The sequence below is a fragment of the Furipterus horrens genome, unplaced genomic scaffold, assembly GCF_987537825.1.
Source record: "Furipterus horrens unplaced genomic scaffold, mFurHor1.1.pri manual_scaffold_1, whole genome shotgun sequence".
Classification (NCBI taxonomy): Eukaryota; Metazoa; Chordata; class Mammalia; order Chiroptera; family Furipteridae; genus Furipterus; species Furipterus horrens.
In genome coordinates, this window is record NW_028327171.1 from 179311729 (window position 1) to 179333325 (window position 21597).

At 41.3% G+C, this 21597-nt stretch overlaps 1 pseudogene; it reads right to left on the reverse strand.

Annotated features, from left to right (window-relative positions):
- Positions 1-201: 201 nt before the first annotated feature.
- Positions 202-2778, reverse strand: LOC150022365 (origin recognition complex subunit 1 pseudogene; annotated as a pseudogene).
- Between the last annotated feature and the right edge of the window lie 18819 nt (positions 2779-21597).

The window sequence follows — 21597 nt, forward strand, 5'->3', positions numbered from 1 at the left end:
ATGCTTTGGTTTATACTCTGATGTTTATAATGACTATAAATTTCCCAAACACTCTAGAAAAAGCAAATTAGTTAATAGAAAATTCCATACCACATGGTAGCCATTTCTCTTCAGTATACTTTGCCATGAGTCCATGTGCTTAGGAAAAGAAAGTCAGTCTCTTTAAAAACAGCAGTTCACAGTCCTTCCTTATGAAGCTCTTCAGTCTTCTTTTAGGGCATACAGCACATCACCCTTGCTAACATTGAGTCGCACACGAAGGAGCAGGTCATTCCTGCTGGGCTCCACAAGTAGGAGGCGGCAGGAACCTACGTGAAAGCACACTGTCCTGGTCTCTGACATGGTAGGATACGGGAGTCCCTCCATCCTGCACAGTTCCACGTACTGCCTGTACACCTGTTGAAATGTTGCTTCCTCCAGTCCTGATCGACGGAACTCCGCAAGGATGGCTCTCAGGAAGCTCTGTTCCATAACAGACGAATTTTTGATGGCAGTAATGTATGACGACGAAAACATCTCCTCCACTGCTTCAAGTAAGTGGGCTACAGTGACCAGGCCAGGGGAGTTGGGCTTCTGGCAGGAGAACTCACAGATCTCTGTGGCACACCTACAAATGTCCAGGCAGCATCATGCATCTCCAGAAAGGGCTGCTACCTTCCTGGTTACCAACTGGATGGCATCATTCTCAAAAGCCTTTAAATGTTTGAGTCGGGACACTAGGATCTGCTGCAGCTGCCTGTAAGTATAAGGCTGGAAGCACATCCTGGTGAGACCCAGTTGGCTTGACACCTGGTTCATCATGATGTGCTCTGGCAAGTCTATGGTGTTGGCAATGGCCAGGACCACAAGTCGGGCCTCCTTGTAAGTGGGCCAGTCAAAGAGATTGTACATTATGTCTTGTTTCTGAGTCCACAGAAGGTCAAGCTCATCCACAAGCAGCACAGTGGTTTCCTGAGAAGATCCTTGGGTGCAAAATCGCTTTGCCAGCAGTTCTACTGCATGGTTAGCTGTTGCCTTCTGGCCTGTCATCTTCTGCAAGATTTGCACATAGACTTGGTGGGGCTCTGTCAGCTTCATGCCATTGACTTCAATGTACTGAAAGGGAGGAACATCCTTTGCTTGGACTGCCTGCTGCAAACAGTGTATCACCTCATGCACAGTGGCAGTCTTCCCTGTTCCAGGCACCCCAGAGATATACATGCACCCTCCAGTATGGTCAAGGAGTTTGCTTTCCACAAAGTTGTAGATGTCTTGGAATTCCTATTCCCGACAGGGAAGAGTGTCAGGTACAGCAGAAACATGCAGACTTAGCCGGGCCTCCTCTAGCACGTTGGTTGGCTTCTGGGCAGCTGGGTTTCGGCTGCGGATCTGGGGAGTGGCCGAATGTGGCATTCCAGGCTTGGGAGTTTTCTTTGGAGTCTTGGAAGGGGTCCGTAAGGACGACTTCGTGGAAGAAGGTAGGTCCCTGGGTGTTCTCCTTAGAAGGGGGGCTGTCGAAGGCTCTTCCTTCCCACTATCAGAGTCTGAAATCTCTGCTGCCGGCAGAAATTCTTCCTCTTCTTTGTCATTTTTACTATTACCTAAAAACCGAAGTTGCTGCCTAAGCCGATTCAAAGTCAAGCGAGAACTCTTTCTGCGGATCCGATGGGGAGTAGAGGTAGCTTTTTCCTGAGTTTTTGGCTGTTTTGCCTCCCTCTTTATCTTTTCTGGTTTCAGAACCACAGAAGGCACTGCTGAGGACCTCCTTCCCCCACTGAGAGGGTGAAGTGTTATTTTCTCACTAATCTCTGTGGTTTTCAAAGCTGGGACTCGGGTTCTCAGGACCATGTGACATTCACGTGAAGCATTCTTGTCCTCCTCAGCACAAGAGCGTCGGATCTCCCCAGTTTTCTCTGGGGCTTTCAGAGCTGGAGATGAGGTCTGAAGTCCACCAGGCTGAGACCTCTTAAAAGGAGAAGAGACCTCTGAGGACACTTTCTGCTTAGTTCTTCTGGGAGAATCCAAAGAGGCCCAGGAAGTCTGATGGGAAATCCCAGTGTTAGGTGTCATAGGGAAACCACCAAGCTCCAGCCTCTTCCTTGCCCTTGGGGTAACAGGATGGGTAGGGGTTTGGTGAGATTTGGAGGTGGAGTGCTTCGATTCAATCCTTTTGACCACATGCTCTGCTGTGGTCCAGGAAGGGCTTTCTGTGCTGTTGGTCTTGCCTTCTGTGGGCTTCTGGCATCTAGGACTGCCTTCCTGTAGCTTATCCAGCTCTGCAAATAGCTCTGAGGATAGTGGTCTAAAGTTCTTCTCATTCCAAGATAGTTTCACAAAGAGTGTCTTCTCATTTTTCAGATCCATCAGTAACACTTCATCCGGAGCTAAAGCTACCACCCGCACAGAGCCAATGATGGTCTCGGCATTGATGTTGCTGTCACAGGCAGGGTCACCATACCAGAATATCTCCTGTGCATCAGGCTTCCAACCCAGCAAACGCTGTTTACCGACAGGGATTTCACAGAATTGGATAAACCACTGTACTCGAGCACGTTTCTTGAAATGAGGTTCAGAATCAACTTCAAACAGCTCAATCAGTTTAGCAACATATGGATTTTCATCATCATCCCCTTCAACCAATACAAACTGTCCAGCTTGGATGTGACTCTCAGTAGAACAACCTTCTGATGTTACACTCATTTCTTTGTAGGTGTGGTAGTGTAGTTTTCGATCCAACAATGGGTTCCCAACCCATGAATAAGTCTATCTGATCTTCAGCCTTGTAGGGCAGTATGCCATAGCTCCTGTATTGCTTTGACAGTTGTTAGGGGTATTAATCTTTGCAGCAAACAGGTCCTAGATATAAGTATGTATTTTGAATAGCTTCAATATATGTTTCTTTGAATGGATGAAGTAACACAGAATTGTCAGACGCAAACTTGGAACTTTTCACCTTTCCACAACGAATCAGGCGAAACAGGTTACTGCACCAGCTGGACTCCTCTTGCAGCCAAGGGGCCACACACTGGAGCAGAAACAGGATGCCAGCTAGGAATGGAAAGTGTTTTCTGTTTTCAAAGGGCATAAGCCTATGATCTAATTCCTTGAGTGATTATTTGTATGTATAGGCCTCAATCCTGTCTGCATCGCTGCCTCCTGAGACTGAATGGTTTGGCTGAACTAAGTGGCTGGGTTGGTGAAGCATGGGGTGGTCTGTGGGCTTCACTTTAAAACTGGTTCCTCTTTTCTATCCTAATGGCTTGGACAGAAAGAGCACAGAGGTCTGAGAGGCAGGAAACCTAAAATATTTCCCTCAGCCCAAACTAAGTTTAATGAGCAAAAGGATTTTGGACAGGTGAGATGTGCCTGGCACACCTTCCTACAAAGAAGCCCCTCCTTTTTTTTCCCTAATGTGGGACATTGAAAAATTAACCCCTTCCTTTTTTCATCTAGTGGTTACAGATTGAATGATGTCTTTTAACCCTGTTGCCAAATCTGTTGCCCCCAGAATACAACAAGGATGCCAGCCTGTTAAACCAAGCATGCCATTGTCCGGGGACAGCCAACTGACCTGGAGTCTGCACGATCCTTCCCCATGTGGGAAGGCCACTCTTCCCTCCACACCCCCACTCTTATTAGGGATTTCGGGACCCAAGGGTAGGTAGGACGATGACCATGTCCAGCTTGAAACAGCTAGAGGAGCTTGAGACCTTCACCAATTGTCCTTTATAAGATTATAAAGGATCTTAATATCTGAGAGGGAGGGATTGTTATTTTTTAGTGTTAAAATAATTAATCATTTATTTATTTTTTTAAAAGAAGAAGAATATATGAAAGGGTGAAGCGAGAGAGCTTGTATGTATGAACCATGGACATGGATTTGGTGGGGGATTGCTGGGGGAGGAGGGGTGCTGAGTGGAGGGGAGCAAAGGGGAAAAATTGGAATTATTGTAACAATATAACCAATAAAATATAATTTAAAAAACTTTAGAAATACAAAATGTTAATGTCAATAAATCTCTTTACTCCCTGCACTCAAGCATAGTAGCTTTCAGTGGGGATAGAAAAATTCTTTTCCAATGTTGATGTCTGCCCAAATCTCTGCCAGAACTTGCTATAATGCAGATTCTGATTAGTAGATCTTAAGTGGGGCCCGCAATTCTCCATGTCTAATAAGTTCTGTTAAAAATGATTAAAAAAGAGAATTAGGTGATACAAACTTCATTTAACAGTTCATAAAGCAGACTGTCTCCTTAGGAGAATTGCAAAACAGGGCAAAAGGCAGGAATTTTTTTATAGGATAAAGAATAAAGAACAAGGGAGAGGCAAATGTGTGACTGGCTGGGGTCACACAAGCAACCTTGTTTGGGGTGAGAAGGAAGAAGGAAATTAGTATAGAGCACAGAGCTGGCTTGGTTTTGGGGATTGGATGACTGGATAAACTGCATTTCTGGTCAAGAGGAGCATTTACAGGGGCATGAAAATTATCTAAGTTTCAGTTCGCTTCAGTGGTAGCCCTGGGGAAGAAGTGGCTCCATCTTGGGCCTAGAAACTTCTTTAGACAGTTCTCAAGAGACACTGATGTTGGTTCACATACCAAGTCTGTAAGTAGCAAAGGCTCCTGAAAGGAGTGTGGATGGGGCAATGGGAAATGACAAGGAGAATGATAAGGAGGGGTTCAAATCACCAAGGTAGAGTTAAAACAAATGACTATTTATAGATCTTTAGAGGTGAGGTCATTTGAGGGGTCATTACACCAAATTAATTACTCAGCCATAAGGAAAGGATAAATACTGCCATTGATGACAACATGGATGGATCTTGAGAGTATCATGCTAGTGGAATAAGACAGAAAAAAATTAAGAGGATGGTCCTAGGACAAGGATATTAAACTATATATTCTTATGGAGATCCCAAGTTAAATTCCCTTTCTATACCCAGTAAACTTCATGTAGGAAGGAAAGGAACATATAGAAAGGAAAGAGAATGTTTCAGCAATACTTAAACAATATTGGATTTTGTGAGGATGAGTCATGGAAGTTCATGGGGAGGCAAATAGCATAATTTGTCTCCTTAACACAATTGAATACAAATAACAGAACAGTCTCAGCATGAGTGAAAGTGCATCCTTGTGGGAATGTAAAGCAGCAGGAAAAAAAGAACAAGTTCTCCATCCTCAAAATGAAAAGGTGTTTGTTTCAGTTAAAATTAGCTAAAGTCAGTTCACATTGAGGAATTGTAAATCCAATGAATACATCCTGCATGACTCTTGCACTTTATGAGGTAAATATTAGCATTATATATGTATAGTCACAGTTTATTTTCTTTATTTTGTTAATTTTTATTGTATTTTTCCCATTATCATTTAGTTCCCTTATACCCTTCTTCCCCTACAATCACCACACTGTTGTCCCCATTCATGAATAATTTTTCCTTTTTGCCCAATCTCTCCACCCGCTAACCTCCCCCAACCCTTAGCTGTCAGGCTGCTCTCTATGTGTCTGTCTCTATTTTGCTTGTTAATTCAGTTTGTTCTTCAGAGTCCACATGTGAGAGAAATAATATGGTATTTATTCATAGTTTATTTTATTTTGCTATGTCATGAACATAAAATGAGCTTTTTGAGCATTCTCTGTGTATCTCTTCTCTTGTGCTAAAAACTTGAGTTTCCTTGATCCTTTTTTTGTATTTTTTAATATGCTTTATTGTTTATGCTATTACAGTTGTACCAATTTCTTTACCCTTTGTTTCCCTCCACCCAGTGACCCCCCTCCCTCCAGTTGTCCCCCTGCTTCATTCATGCCTATTGGTTGTGCATATAGTTCTTCTCAGCATCTTCCTATCTACTCCACTCCCTCCTGCTACGCTTCTTAATTCCTGTACCATCTCCCTCCCTTTCCCCCCTTCCCCCTCCCCACTGACCTGCTGGCAAAATGTTCCCCATACCTATAATTCTTTTCCCACTCTTGTTGTATACTTAGTTTGCCTTTGTTTCAATTCCCTAGCTTCTGTTTTTGGTTGTTGTGATACAGTTTTCATTTTAATGTTCATAGTTTTGATCCTCCTTCTCCTAAACAAGTCCCTTTAACACTTCATATAACAGTGCTTTGGATGTGATGAACTCCTTCAGTTTTACTTTCTCCTGGAAGCACTTTCTCTGCCCTTCCATTCTGAATGACAGCTTCGCTGGATAGAATAAGCATGGTTGTAGGGTTTCGCTTTTCATTACTTTGAATATTTCTTGCCTGTCCCTTCTTGCTTGCAGAGTTTCTTTTGAGAAATCAGCTGATAGTCTTATTGGGACACTTTTGTATGTAATCCTCTTCTTCTCTCTTGCTGTTTTTAAGATTCTCTCTTTATCCTTAATTTTTGATAATTTGATTATAATGTGTCTTGCTGTGGTTCTCCCTGGGTCCGGTTTCTTTGGAACTCTCTGGGCTTCCTGGACCTGTAAGTCTATTTCCTTTCCAAGTTAGGAAAATTCTGCTTCATTATTTTTTCACATAATTTTTCAATTTCTAGGTCTTCTTCTTCACCTTCTGGCAGCCCTGTGATTTGGATGTTGTCCCGCTTATAGCCTCTGATAAGTTTCTGAACCTCTCCTCATTTTCCTCATTTTTTCTTTCCTCTTTCTGCACTGGTTGATTGTTTGTTCCTTCCCTATGTTCTGATTTATTGATTTGATCCCTGGTTTTCTTACCCTCCCCACTAGTTTTGTATGTGTTTGTGTTCATTTCAGCAGGACTAGCCTTCATTCCTTCCCTGTCTTGTTTAAGATCTGCTGTTAGGTCAGTAAGCATTTTTATAACCACAGCTCCGAACTGAACCTCAGAAAGATTTCCTATCTGCTGCTTTGTTAGATTAGATATTTGCTGTCTGGTGAGCTATGTCACCAGGATCTCTGTCATTATCTGTGTCATCCTGAGAGTTTTGTGTTCACCTTTGCTTCCTGGGCAGAACTGTCACACCTCCTATGCTATAGGGGGCAGAGTCCCATGCACTCATCACAACCAGGTGACCTGTCTCACCACCCTTTGGCATTTTCTGCAGGGGGTGGGGGTCCAAGATGGATCCTGCCATTCATTCTCCGCTGAGAGACAGGGAGTCTCCTCCTCAGTTCCCAGCCCCTCTGGGCCTCACAGTCCAAGGCATTGGAGGTCCGCCTTCTCTGGCTTTGGAATCGCAAGCTGACAGGTCTGGTCTGCAGCTGGGGGTGCTCCCCAGGTGCTTCTCACCTCCCGTTAAATACGGGTGTCTGTGCTTACCACTGTCCTGCCTCTGTCGCTGCTGCTGCCTTGAACAGCACAGCTTGACCTCTCCTCCCCGACTTTGCCCCTCCTACCTGTCCAGACAAGCACCACTTCTTTGTAACTTCATACATTGGACTTCCATTTATTTTCTGGAACTTCTGGTTATTGCTGGTTTTGAGGTAGTTGTATTTGTTCTTAGTTGTGGAGGGAGATGGAGCATGTCAGTGTAGGCCTCCATCTTGGCTGGAAGTCTCCTGTTTGTTTGCTCCCGTGTCCCAGGGAGAGCTGTCGGTCCTACTACATTGTAAGGGGCGGAGCCTTATGTATTCATCAGTAATGGGTGACCTGTTTCACCACGTTGTGGCGCTGTATGTGGGGGAGGGGTCTGAGAAGAAACAATGCCTCTTGCCCGGCACTCGTCCTTTTACCAGACATTTCTCCCACTTCCGCACCAGACTGGTGCCCCTCTAGCCGCTGCCCTGGCTGCTGTTCCCAGAGTGGGTGGGTCTGCGGATGCTCTAGGACCCTGGGGGCCCTTTAAACAAGCGGACTCTGCTGAGAGACTTGCAGTTTTTGCCTCCACCCCAACCCCCACTGGTTTGCACAGTCAAAAGCAATGAGGCTTGATTTTTCCGTGCTGGGACAGTGAGCTGCGCAGTCTGGTGAGGAGCTGGGAACACGCCCCAGGTGTCCCTCCTGACTTTTTAAAACGTGTAACTGTGCATCTGCCGGCCTGCTGCTACTGCTGCTGCTGCCACCACCACACCACGTCCTCTCTAGTTTTGAGGTAGTTGTATTCCTTCTTAGTTGTGGAGGGAGACGCAGCATGTCTGTCTATGCCAAATCTTGGCCGGAAGTCCATATTCTATCTGATCCTTTTTTTGTTTGTTTGTTTGTTTTTCATTGTACACAATCAGTAACAGTGATTTGTTCAGTATTGTGCATGTTATTTTTTGCTGATATAAACAAAGGAAATCTCAAGATTTTTATAAAATTTATATATAAAAAAGAAGTTTATGCTTTCTATAGATTTGGAATTATGAGGCTGTTAGACTGGAACTATCATTGAAACTGTCAATATGAGAAAAAAAATGCCTGGAAATAGAGCTAAGTTGCGGGAAATATGGCTCAGATATGAAACCAATTCAATGTATGATGATGACATCATTAGCACCCCTTATCAGTTTGTACTTAAACTTGAGCTTTTCATTGTCTCTTTGCTTGTGGAATTTTGGGTTGGGTTCCCTTTTGCTTGGAAGTGAGAGATTCCTGGGATAAACATGATTCTCCATTATTTTTTCTTTTGTCTAAGATTTGATCACTTCTGTCTCCCTACTGATCTCTTCTGCTAGAATATCTGCCATTAGTTCTATATGCCACACAGTTCTCAAAATGACCTCCCTACCACACAACTCTTACCATGTCATGTCTCTGCTTACAACATCTTTTCTGACTACAGAATAGAGGTCAGTATCTTTAAACTTGTGTGTGAACCTCTACAAAATAAAACCCCACTTAAGTCTATGACCTAATTTATCATTTATTTTCCCCCCTTCTCTCAATATTTGTGTATCAGCAGCGTTGAACAGCAAATGTAATAAATGTATTTTTGTTACAAACACACTGTGGTGTTTTTCAATAGCTTCAGTTTACTATACCTCTTTTTTTTCTTTTCTTTCTTTTTTATTTTTTCCATAGAATACCCTTTCATTATGTGTGTTGCAGAGTCTAACCAGTACTATTCATTCTTATTTTAAGAATCAAGTTACTCTTATTGAAATTCCCCTTACTCACCTCACACTATTTCAAACCTAGGTGAGGTGTTCTTAACTTTTGCTTCAGAACCTAATCGTTATTTTTCTCATTATATTTACCGTATTGTATTGAAATGATGTACTCATCTCTAATCAACACCCTTTCTCTCACCACCATCCAACCCACTTGTAAGACCATGTCTTGTTTTTTTTTGAATCATTAGCATCTTGATAAGTTCTTGGCAAATAGTATCCAGTAAATGTTTATTGAAAAAAATGAATGTGTAACAGAAAATCACCACCTTGCTACTTGGCTCTTTTATTAAAGTCTCTATAGTTGAACAGAGACCATGGAAATATATTTCCATAAAAAACAATATTTTCAGTGAGCAAAATTTAGGATCAAAATAATTCTCTGTCAGGCTCATGGGTAAAAACCATGATTGCAGCCTCTTCTTTCAACCACTTCAAAAACTGTGATATTTAATTCTGCAGAAGAGAATTTAGTATACTGGTCCAGTTTGACAGAGGTTCAATTTGTACATCAACTTAAAAACCAAGTTTACACAATCTTTCATTGTAGATGAGTATCTCTTCAATATCCATCAATTAAAATCAAGTTGACACTTCTGTTTTCAATTACCTAATGTATTGCATTAAAATTTCCTAACCTCATTATACTTTATGGACAGCCTAATGACTGCTATGTGTTTCAATTTTACAAGAACAGAAAGCACAGGAGCCTGGTCTAAATTTTATTTGATATTTACGCATTTCCATATGGCTACAATAAGTGCTTTTTCCCCTATTGCTCCAGCAGGAATTTTCCTCTCTCTTTCACTCTATTTCTTCTTCTTTTTCTTCACAGCAAAAGCCAATACTGCCCAGTCTCCCCAGTTCTCCCAAATCCCTACCCATAATACATTCAATCCTTATTCTTCATTTTATCTCAGCACACTGTCAATTTGGGCCCAATTTCAAAGATCTGGCAGGATTTCCGGGAAGGTGAAAGGGAGAGAATGCCTTTGTGGTGGTTGTTTCCTTCTTTCCAAGGCTACAACTGCACCCTGGTGCTTTATTTCTTTGCATTTTGACTCTTAGAAGATTATAAGTGAATTAATAAGACTCTTACAGTCAACTGAAATCAAAAGAGCATTTTCCCCTCCATTTTTTCCTTTCATATTATAAGCTATAAATTTAGTCCAGATTCTCTGAACCTAAGGAAAATTAAAATTCTCTTACCTTGTGCCCATTTCTAGTTGCTACCCTTTTCTCTCTTCATCACCTTCAAGAGCTGTCAAAGCATAGATTGTGATCTCCTCTCCATTATCTTTTATTCATTCTTTATTATTAATTTTTTGTAAGGTGCAGCCTACATAAAAAGAATGTAGAAAATATACATTCATTTTGAAGAATAATTATAAAACATCCCTGTCACCACCACCCAAATTAACAATAAGACAATGTCAAGCATCCTGCAGTCACAAAAATCTCATTCCTTCTTAAAGTTATCCCGTAGTATAAATTTTTTAATAATAATTTTGTGACTTTAAATTTTACTACCTTAAATAGATACATAAAAATATGACTTAATTTCACCTATTTTTTAAATTTTATACTGATACAATCATAGAGTATGGATGCTTTTTAAAAATTTCATATGTTTAGGACATTCATCAGTTTGTCTCATATGACTATATTTGTTTATTTTTACTTCTGCACATTTTACTAATGAGGAACAATGTGAATGGTCTTGTATACAGTTCCTGCTTTATGTACAAGAGTTTCTCTTGATTAGTCATCTGGGATAGACTTGCTTGCTTTTAGACTATGTGTGTCTGCAACCTTCACAGATAAGAACATACCGTTTTCCAAACTGGCTGTATGAATTTTCTTTTTCTTTTTTCTTTTATATTTTATTTATTTTTAGAGAGAAGGGGAGGGGGAGAGAAAGAGAAGGAGAGAAACATCAATGTGTGGTTGTCTCTTGTGTGCACCCAAATAGGGACCTGGCCTGCAACCCAGGCATATGCTCTGACTGGGAATTGAACCAGTGATGCTCTGGTTCATGGGCCTGTGCTCAATTCACTGAGCCATACCAGCCAGGGCATGGCCATATGAATTTTCAGTCACACCAACACTCTGAGAGTTGGTGTTGCCAAATTCTCACCAGTACTAGTTATTGTCAGAGTTTATACTTTTTGCAAACCAACATTTGAAAACTATCTTAATGGTCATCTAAATGTGCTCCTCCTCCTACTACTTCTTTCTCTTTGTTTTGATGATAGAAATAGAATTCATAGAAATAAGAGACACAAAGCTAGGATAGTGGGTTGAATGGTGACTGCCACGAAACATATGTCTTCCCAGAACTTTTGAATGTGGCCTTATTAGGGAAAAGGGTTTTTACAGATATAAGCAAGGTAAGGCTCTTGAGCTGAGATTATCTTGCATGGCATTGGCCCTAATAAATCCAATAACGAATGTTTTTATAAGAGAAAGAGAAAAAGGAGAAAGGGCACACAGGAAAAAAGACCATGGGAAAACTAAAGCGAAGTTTGGAGGATGTAGCTGCAAGCCAAAGAACACCTAGAACCATCAAGCAAGAAAGGATTCTTTTCTAGAAACTTCATAGGAAGAATGGCAGTGGCAAAACTGATTTTGCGGGTCTGGTCTCCACAACTGTAAGAAAATACGTTTCTGTTATTTTAAGTTACCTAGTTTATTTCAGAGAAGTCATGAGTATTAGTTTCTACTGCGGTCTTAACAAATTACCACAAATTTAGTTGCTTAAAAACAGTGCAAATTTATTAATTTACTGTTCTGGAGGTCACAAGTCGGAAATGGTTCTTACTAGCTAAAATCAAGGTGCTTGCTGGACTGAGTTCCTTCTAGTTTCTAGGGGAGAATCTTTTCCTTGGCCTTTTTATCTTCTATCGGCTGCCTACAATTTCTTGGCTTGTGGCTGGCCCCCTTCTGTCTTGAAAGCCTACAATGGCCATTTGAGTCTTTCTTACTGAGAAAGGAAAGGAGACAGTTCAGAACTAGCAGAAGAATGACAATGAAAACATAAAAATTTCCTAAATTCACAGAAAGAAACAAGTAAGCCTGGGACCATGGGCATGGGCTGGACGTTCCACCCCAACCCCCCATTCTGCTCCCCACTGACCTCTCACCCTCCTGACTCGTGTCCCAGGCTGCTGGAAGTCCTGTCCTGCTCCCTAATATCTGCCACCTAGGTTTAAAGTAGTCTTTGTTCCCGCTAATTAATTCCATGAAAACTGACCTTGAGAAAAACAAAATCCTGTATAATTGATTGAAAATGAATAAAAGAAAACCTACTTGCATACAAATTACATTACTTTTCTAAATCTGCAATTCATACTTTCCTGTTTCAAGTAATTACTTCAATGCGTTTTATTTGAATATGGGTTCATGGCATGCTTTTGCTTTTTAACTTAATTTAGTTCTTCATAAAAAAATTTCTGCTCTTCAATGAAATAGAAAACAAACACATTCTGGATTTAATCATCACAGGTTGTACTGCTATTACCTCTAAGGTTAGGAATAATTAGTGAACATTTTAACTATTTATTTTTTATTTTTTGCCTTTTGAGACATGAAGCAAAAATTAAATTAAATAATGTTATTAGACCAAATGTTTAATTTGAAAATTTAAATTAGAATTAAGTATGGTGAACAGCAATTGGTAGAAGTATGGATAATGAGCTCTCCAAATTCCTTTTGAAAGAAACCCAAAGCACTACTTGTTATACATGTCACTGAGAATACACTCCTTAGTCATATTTTCTATTTGTAAAAGAATACTAGCAAGGAGGCAGTACAACATAGAAAAAGGTTTCTCCTAATAATGCATTTACTCATATAAGATATTTCAGCATATATTATTTTAAGGTATTCTCAAAGCAACTCTGTAATGCAAACAGGATACACAATATTGTCCTAATGTAATAAAAAAGAAAACTGGCTCAATAATATCTTAGAACTCAGGGCTATGTCTTTAACTCTTTGCATTCTGTGGCTTTTTAGACCATAATGTTTAATTTAAAATTCTAAACTACAATTAAGCATAGAATAGTAATTGAACTCAGATAATGACTTTGTAAGTTTGAGGTCCAAAAGTGTTTGAAAATGGATGTATTCAAATTAATGCAGGAAAAATAGCTATTAAAATTTTAATCATTTGGGATTTTTCCCTTATTTGCAATTTTATGTAAGTTGGGGATGGAAGGTATTTTTGAGTTATGAGCATTCGCAAGTGAGAACACAGTAAGTATGACTAGGTGATGGAGAAAGTCTTGCTTGATTATTCTCTCACCATTGCCATTATTACCATTTTCAGGAATGATACCTATACCACAGGGAATGATGAGATGCAAATAAATCATCGCTCTTCCTTCTTAAAAATTAGGAGAGGTTACATATGACCATTACTTGTCTGGCTACACTAAGAGCCATCATTAGGTGGCCTGGCCTCTGTGGCACTGGGTGACTCATTTAATGAATTTGGAGAGATGATGAGCTTGTGATTGCTAGAAAACCAGTATATCCTCTCACTTTCTACCTTCTTCCCCAGTACTCCCCTGAAATGTGGAGAAGAAAGATCTGTGTCCAAAGGATCAGTGGAAGTTTCTCAACTTGGTTTAGATCAATAGCAACAGCAAGAGACTCAAGATTCTAAACTATCGCTTATTGCTCTCAGATTGAAGAAAATGCACAAAGAACATGTTGATAACTGATTATCCAAGTGCCTTTAGTTTTATATGTATTTTAATAAAATATTTTAAGATAAATAAAATATTTATATTTAAGCATTTACTGTATTTTATTCATGATTAAAATTTTTCTAATAAAATTTTATTTTTGCATAATAGATTAAATATATTTTGTTATGCTAATCATGAATTGGTTCCATTTTTTAAATATAAAATTATATACAAAGTTTCACTTGACTAATAATTAAAAACATTTTGAAAAATGTGAACTGCTTGTAAATTGGAAACTATGTTAGTTGATATATTAAATTTTCAGTGTATCTGGTTATTCATGTTGGATACTACATTGCTTTTTTTACTTAACCAACTACTTTTTTAGAGCATTTCTAAGTTTATAGAAAATTTAGCAGATCAGAGTTGCCATATAGTCCATTTGTCTCCTTCTTTTGTGTCCTCTATTAACAACTTACCTTAGCATGGCACATTTGTTACAATTAGTGAGCCAATGTTAATGCATTATTATTAACTAAAGTCTAGTTTGTATTAAGGTTTACTGTTTGTGTGGTACAGTTCTATGAATTTTGGAAAATGCACATCACATATCCAGCATTAGAGCATCATACAGAACAGCTTTACTGCCTTAAAAAGACCGTGTTCCAACTAATAATCGCTCTGCTCCTTTCCTCGAACTTTTGACAGTCAATGACCTTTTTACTTCCTCTATAATTTTACCTTTTCCAAAATGTCATGTAGTTGAAATCACACATTATGTAGTCTTTTAGATTGGTTTTGTTAGCAATAGGAATATGGTTCTTAGCAATAAGTACTAGTGTTCTTTTAGCAATAGGTATAAGGTTTTCCCATATTTTTGTGGCTTGATAACTCATTTCTTTATATAGCTGAATAATGTGCTATTCTTGGAATGTACCACAGTTTGTTTATCCATTTACCTTTTGAAGGATCTCTTGGTTACTTTCAGTTTTTTGACAACTATGAATGAAGCTGCTATAAAAACACATGTACAGGTTTGTATAGACAGTTTTCAACACATCTGGGTAAATTCCTTGGAGTACAATTGCTGGGTCCCATGATAAAATTATGTTTGGCTTTTTAAGAAACTGCTAAGTTGTCTTCCAAGGTGGCTGAATGTATCATTTTGCATTTCCTCCAACGATTGGTTAGAGCTCCTGTTGTTCTATACCCTTGCCATTATTTGTTGTTGTCAGTTTTTGGATTTTTAGTCATTCTAATAGATGTATAGTCGTTTCTCATTTTTGTTTTAATTTGCAGTTCCTTAATGACATACAATGTTGAGCCTCTTTTCTTGTGCCACTTTTGCCATCTGTATATTTCGATCTTCCAGTCAGGGCACACCAGAGAAGGAAAACTCTGATTCCAAAAAACCTCCGCTGCCTTGCGGCATACCTCTTCAGGGGAAAGGCTAAGGAGAAGGGAAACTCTGACTCCAAACCTCCGCTGCCTTGCGGCATACCTCCTCAGGGGAAAGGCTAAGGGAGTAAACCCCGACAGAAAATCCGGAGCCGGAGTCCCTAAGGCGGTTTGACGTTGTAGTCAACACCGGCAACTCCTGCGGCGCACCTGAAGCCAAACTGTATTGACTCTGTCTTTCCCCTTGGATCCTTCAGCTGCGAAGAGAGGGGGGGTCTGCTGCATGGGCAACAGCTGGCCCTCCATATCACCCTGCCCAGCCAGGCTTTGTAGCTTCACTGGAGAGGACACTCCAGCGTCATTGCAAGATGTCGACTTAACACGGGAGGAGACAGTTACCGGTTATAAGCTCATCTGATTGGCGAAGGAAACGAGCGCCAGGGGTCTCCTCTGACGGTGGGAGAGGTCATCACACCTCACTGGACAGCTACCGCCCACCTCAAGCTGGGCAGCCCCCAGCCAATTAGGTGCCGTCTCGCCATGGCTCACCTGCCCCACTGGGTGCGTGGGGATCAGAGAGGTGTCTCTTGAAAAGTGGGCCACAAAACACTCGCACCAGGCAATTCCAAGCAAACAACAAGAAAGAAGCCTCCAGCTCTTCGCCTCGCTAGCTGGAACATCAGGACCATGTGTCCCGGACTTACTGCAGACCTTCCGTGGATCAATGGTGCCAGGAAAACCGCCGTCATCAGCAGGGAACTGGCACGACTAAACATCGACATTGCGGCTCTACAGGAGGCCCGGTTGGTCGACAACGGAACTATCAGAGAAACCAACTACACCTTCTACTGGCAAGGGAAGTCTCCGGACCAACCAAGACAGCACGGTGTTGGGTTTGCTGTGAAGAACACGCTTGTTAACTCCATAGAGCCACCCACAGGAGGCACAGAGAGATTACTTACCCTCCGATTGTCAACAACTTTCGGCCCAGTCAGCATTCTTAGCGCGTATGCCCCAACCCTCTGCGCCACCACTGAAGAGAAAGAACAGTTCTACCATGCACTGGACGAAGCGTTATCCAAGATCCCCAGAAGTAACGCTCTTTATCTCCTTGGAGACTTCAACGCAAGAGTAGGAGCTGACCACATGGCCTGGCCCACCTGCCTCGGAAACTTTGGGAGAGGAAAGATCAATGAGAATGGTCAGCGACTGCTTGAGCTTTTGTGTCACCACGGCCTGTGCGTGACAAACACATTCTTCAAGTGCAAAGAGATCCACCAGGTGCCATGGAGGCACCCCCGCTCCCGCCACTGGCACCAGCTTGACCTCGTCATCACCAAAGAACGGATATTGGCAGCACCCTCCTCACCCGCAGCTACCACAGTGCAGACTGCGACACGGACCATGCCCTCATGGTAAGCAAGGTGCGCATAATGCCGAAGAGGTTGCACCACTCCAAGATGAAGGGTCGCCCACACATCAACACCAGTTGTGCCAGCAACCCAGTTAAGACCCAGCAATTCATCAACAAGATGGAAGATGCACTCGGCGAGGGAGTGGCGGCAGATGACATTATCGAATTCAATTGGCCACGTCTCCGCGACGCCATATACAACTCCGCCATTATTGCTTATGGGAAGAAAGAGCGGAAGAACGCTGACTGGTACGAGGCTCACTGGGAAGAAATGGAACCCATGATCGAGGCTAAGAGGAAGGCCTTACTGGCTTACAAGGCCACGCCCACTCCCAGTACACTTCAAGCTCTACGGGCTGCCAGGAACAAAGTCCAGAAGACCGCCCGCCACTGTGCCAACACCTATTGGCTAAACCTGTGCAGAAGCATCCAGGAAGCCGCCGATAAAGGCAACGCACGAGGAATGTATGAGGGTATCAAGAAGGCAACAGGCCCAATCCCCTCCAAGATCGCCCCCCCTTAAGTCCAAGACAGGTGAGGTCATCACTGACCAGGAACAGCAAATGCGGCGGTGGACCGAGCACTACCTCGAGCTGTACGCGATGAGGAACACTGTAACAGACACTGCTCTTAACGCCATCCCAGACCTACCAGTCATGGAGGAGCTAGACACCCCACCTACTGCGGCAGAGCTCGGCAAAGCCATCGACCGCCTCGCTTGTGGGAAAGCACCAGGAAGCGACGGAATCCCTCCAGAAATCCTAAAGAGCGGGAAACCAGTCCTGCTACAGCCGCTCCACCATCTACTCTGTCTCTGCTGGAAGGAGGGTTACATCCCCCAGGATATGAGAGACGCCAACATTATCGCCATGTACAAGAACAAAGGAGACCGCAGCGACTGCAACAACTACCGGGGCATCTCTCTCCTCAGCGTCGTCGGCAAAGTATTCGCCCGGGTCGCTCTTGCCCGCCTGCAGACCCTTGCTTCCCGCGTCTACCCAGAGTCCCAGTGTGGCTTCAGAGCTGGCCGATCAACAGTGGACATGATCTTCTCCCTACGCCAGCTGCAGGAGAAGTGTCACGAGCAGCATAAACCACTCTACCTCGCCTTTATCGACCTCACGAAGGCGTTTGATCTGGTCAGTCGAAGCGGACTCTTCAGCTTGCTACGGAAGATTGGCTGTCCACCACATCTGCTTGCTGTGGTCATGTCCTTTCACGACAACATGCACAGCACGGTGTCCTACAACGGCGCAACCTCTGAGGCCTTCCCAGTCAGCAGCGGAGTAAAGCAGGGCTGCGTCCTCGCGCCTACGCTGTTCGGAATCTTCTTCTCCATGCTCCTCCAATACGCCTTTAAGGACTGCAGCGAGGGTGTCTTCATTCACACCAGATCCGATGGCAAGCTCTACAACCTGGCCCGTCTACGAGCCAAGACCAAAGTCAAAGAGGTGCTCATCCGTGAGATGCTCTTCGCCGATGACGCAGCCTTGACATCACACTCCGAAGAGGGACTCCAGCAGCTAGTCACTTGCCTTTCCCACGCATGCAAGGAGTTCGGACTAGCTATCAGCCTGACGAAGACGAACGTTATGGCTCAAGGCACGGGGACTCCCCCATGCATCACCATCGACGGATACACCCTGGAGGTTGTCAACGACTTCACTTACCTCGGGTCCACCATCTCGAGCTCTCTGTCAGTCGACTTGGAGGTCAACCGGAGAATCGCCAGGGCAGCCACAGTTATGGCCAAACTGAACCGGCGAGCGTGGAACAATTCCAGCCTCACTGAGAAAACCAGACTGCGCATCTACCAAGCCTGCGTACTCAGCACTCTCCTCTATGGCAGCGAGACGTGGACCACCTACGCAAGGCACGAAAGGAAACTCAACAGCTTCCACATGAGGTGCCTGCGACGCGTCCTGCATGTCGCCTGGCAGGATAAGGTTCCCAACACTGAGGTGCTGAAGCGAGCCAATATGAGCAGTTTGCATGCAGTTCTTAGTGAGAGACGCCTCAGGTGGCTCGGCCATGTCAAAAGAATGGATGCAGGCCGTATTCCCAAAGACCTCCTCTACGGCGAGCTAGCAGAAGGCCAGAGGATGACAGGGCGCCCAAAACTGCGGTTCAAAGACATCTGCAAAAAGGATATGACACAATGCTCCATCAATCTCAACACATGGGAAGTTCAAGCAGACGACCGCCTAGCCTGGAGGCTCGCGGTCAGGCAAGGTACGTCACGCGCATAGGCTGCGCGCAACGAGGAGGTGGTCCAGAAAAGATCGAGGCGGAAGCAGCATCAACAGCAGCAACAACAGCCATCTGCCTTCACCTGTAACAAGTGCGGCAGGGATTGTCACTCCCGAGTCGGACTGCACAGCCATTCTCGGCGGTGCAGATAGACTCTCAAGAAGCTACGCCATTGTCTCTCGAGACGGACGGCTGCCGATGATGATATTTCCTTTGGTGAGGTGTCTATTAAGATCTTTCGCTTTTTAAAATTGTTTTCTTTGTTTTTTTTCTTTGTTTTTTTCTATTCAGTTCTTTAGATATTTTGAACACAAATCTTTTTTTTAGTTACGTGTTTTGCAGATAATTTTCCCAGTCAGTGGCTTATGTTTTTATTCTCTAGAGATAGACAACAGTATGGCAATTGCCAGATAAAAGGGGAGTGGGGTGGGAGGAGTTGAAGACGGTATGGGAGGAATAAATGGTGATGTAAGGAGACTTGATTTGAGGCATTAGACACACAATACTATATACAGATGATGTACTGTAGAATTGTATGCCCAAAACCTACATAATTTTATTAAACAATATTACCCCAATAAATTCAATTAAAAAAATAGTGTCTTTCTCAGAGCCATTTTTAATTTTAATGAGGTCCAATTTACCAATTCTTTTTCTTTTATAGATCATGCTTTTAGTGTTATATTTATGTCATCACCAAATTAAAGGTCACCTAGATTTTCTCCTATTTATCTTCTAGATTTTCATAATTTTGAAGCTTACATTTAAGTGTGCAATCCATTTTGAGTTAATTTTTTTGTGAAAAGTATAATGTCAGTGTTTAGATTTATTTACTTCTAGAATGTGGATATTTGATTTTCCACCACCATTTTTTGAACAGACTATCTTATCTCCACTGTATGGCCTTTGCTCCTTTGTCATTTCCCTATTTGACTATTATTTCATTGTAACCATTGCATATGGGCCAAGAACAGATTCTGCGTAAAACTAATTTTCTAAATTTTGCTGTCTTGTTTTATAGCCTATGCTTGATCAACTTTATATTCCAAGTTTGTTTGAATCAAATGAGTAAACATTAGATAGAGTATTCTATACATATCTATTAATCAAGGATGTTAATTATGTCATTCAAATCTTGTATAGGTTGAGAACTTTGAAAACATTATCATACAACAACTGAAGATTGTCCTTCTTCAAGGTTAATGTAGCCAAAGTACAAGAAGTATTTTTATAAATACAAGGTATTTTTGTAAATTCTTGCACAAAAGATTTAAACATTGTAAGGCTGGCTTTTATTATATTTTTATTATATAAGGTAAAGTCATTTAATTTTTCAAAATTTTATTCTTCTGTTTTTGGAAAAAGTCAATAATTGCATTAAGTTTTCAGAATTTATGAATAAGTAAAATTGATTGTTTTTGGTGAAAAATATAGTTAATGATTGTGTGTCATTTAGATATGTCTTTTTTATGTACTAACAGTATTATATAATATTAATAATTAGTTTTACATATTGAAGGAGATTTATTATGGTTTTACTTTTTTTTTTGGAGTATTATCAATACTTAATGGTTAAATACAATGTTAAGTCATAAATGTAGTTATTAAAACCTTATACACAGTGATCCAAACCTTGTAAAAGAATTTCTGGTGCCATTACACATAAGTTTCCATCAAAAGAAGTAAACCAAACTCTTTAAAAAAATATTATATGGCTTTATTTTTAATTTTATTTTTAATATTGATGTTGTTACAGTTCCCACTTTTTCTCCCTTTCCTCACCTCCACCCAGCCTCACCCTCTCCCCACCCCAAGCCAGTCTCCATGGGTTGTACATAAATGTTCTTCAGTTAATCCCTTCAGTATCTTTCAAATTACATTCATACTATTAAGGTTTTATCAATAACTACTTTAATCTTTGATTGCATGGTTTCTCAAGAGAATTAGCAACTCAATCTTTTAATAAGATGATGACTTAATCCAAAATTTTTTCTGTTTTGAGATATCAACAATTTTATGTTACTTTCCTTCACAGGGCCCCAAACCATTTTTACAAAAGATGAATATAGATCAACAGACGATTAAATGTAAAATTGAATAGCTAAATGCCACAGAATTTTGAAGGTGTAAAAATGTATTCCTTTATTAATATGATATGTTCTTAATTTTGAAAAAATAGGAAGCAAAAGGATTGTTAAAACTAAAATATCACAGAATTACTTAATTTGAAAACAACATCTGACAATAAAAATGGGTGATATCCTGAATAGACTGAATTGTTGTTTAAATGTGTGTTGTAATATAAATGAGTTCAGTCAAATACTTCCACTTTCTTGAAATCTTGGTCAATTTATCTTCATTATTACACAGTGAGGCTTGAAAAAAAACTATGGAATTAGTGTTATATAATATATCATAAATTTGCTATATTCATAGTGTTGATTACCTTCTACAGACTTCTAATTATTTTCCATGCCTTAGCTGGTTTCCCTACTAGATACATTTTCCATTTTAAAGTACCCTGTATATGTTGAATATTCCTTTAGTTCTCACTGCCTATGCTGAGAAATTTAAACACACCAGCCTGGGATTAAAGATATCCTCTAAATAGCATGATGATACTCCATGGTGTGCCTGAAACCAGCTAGGTTTATGTGTTGCCCTGGTATAATTAATAGTAGTATCTCTTTCACTCTTGAAAGTGTCATATTTCAGAATATATAGTCATCCTATCCATAATCAAAATCCAGCCAACTTTCACAGTTATATCTTCCACTGTTGTGTGTTTTATGCATCCAATCCAAAGTAAAATGCTTTATAGTCCC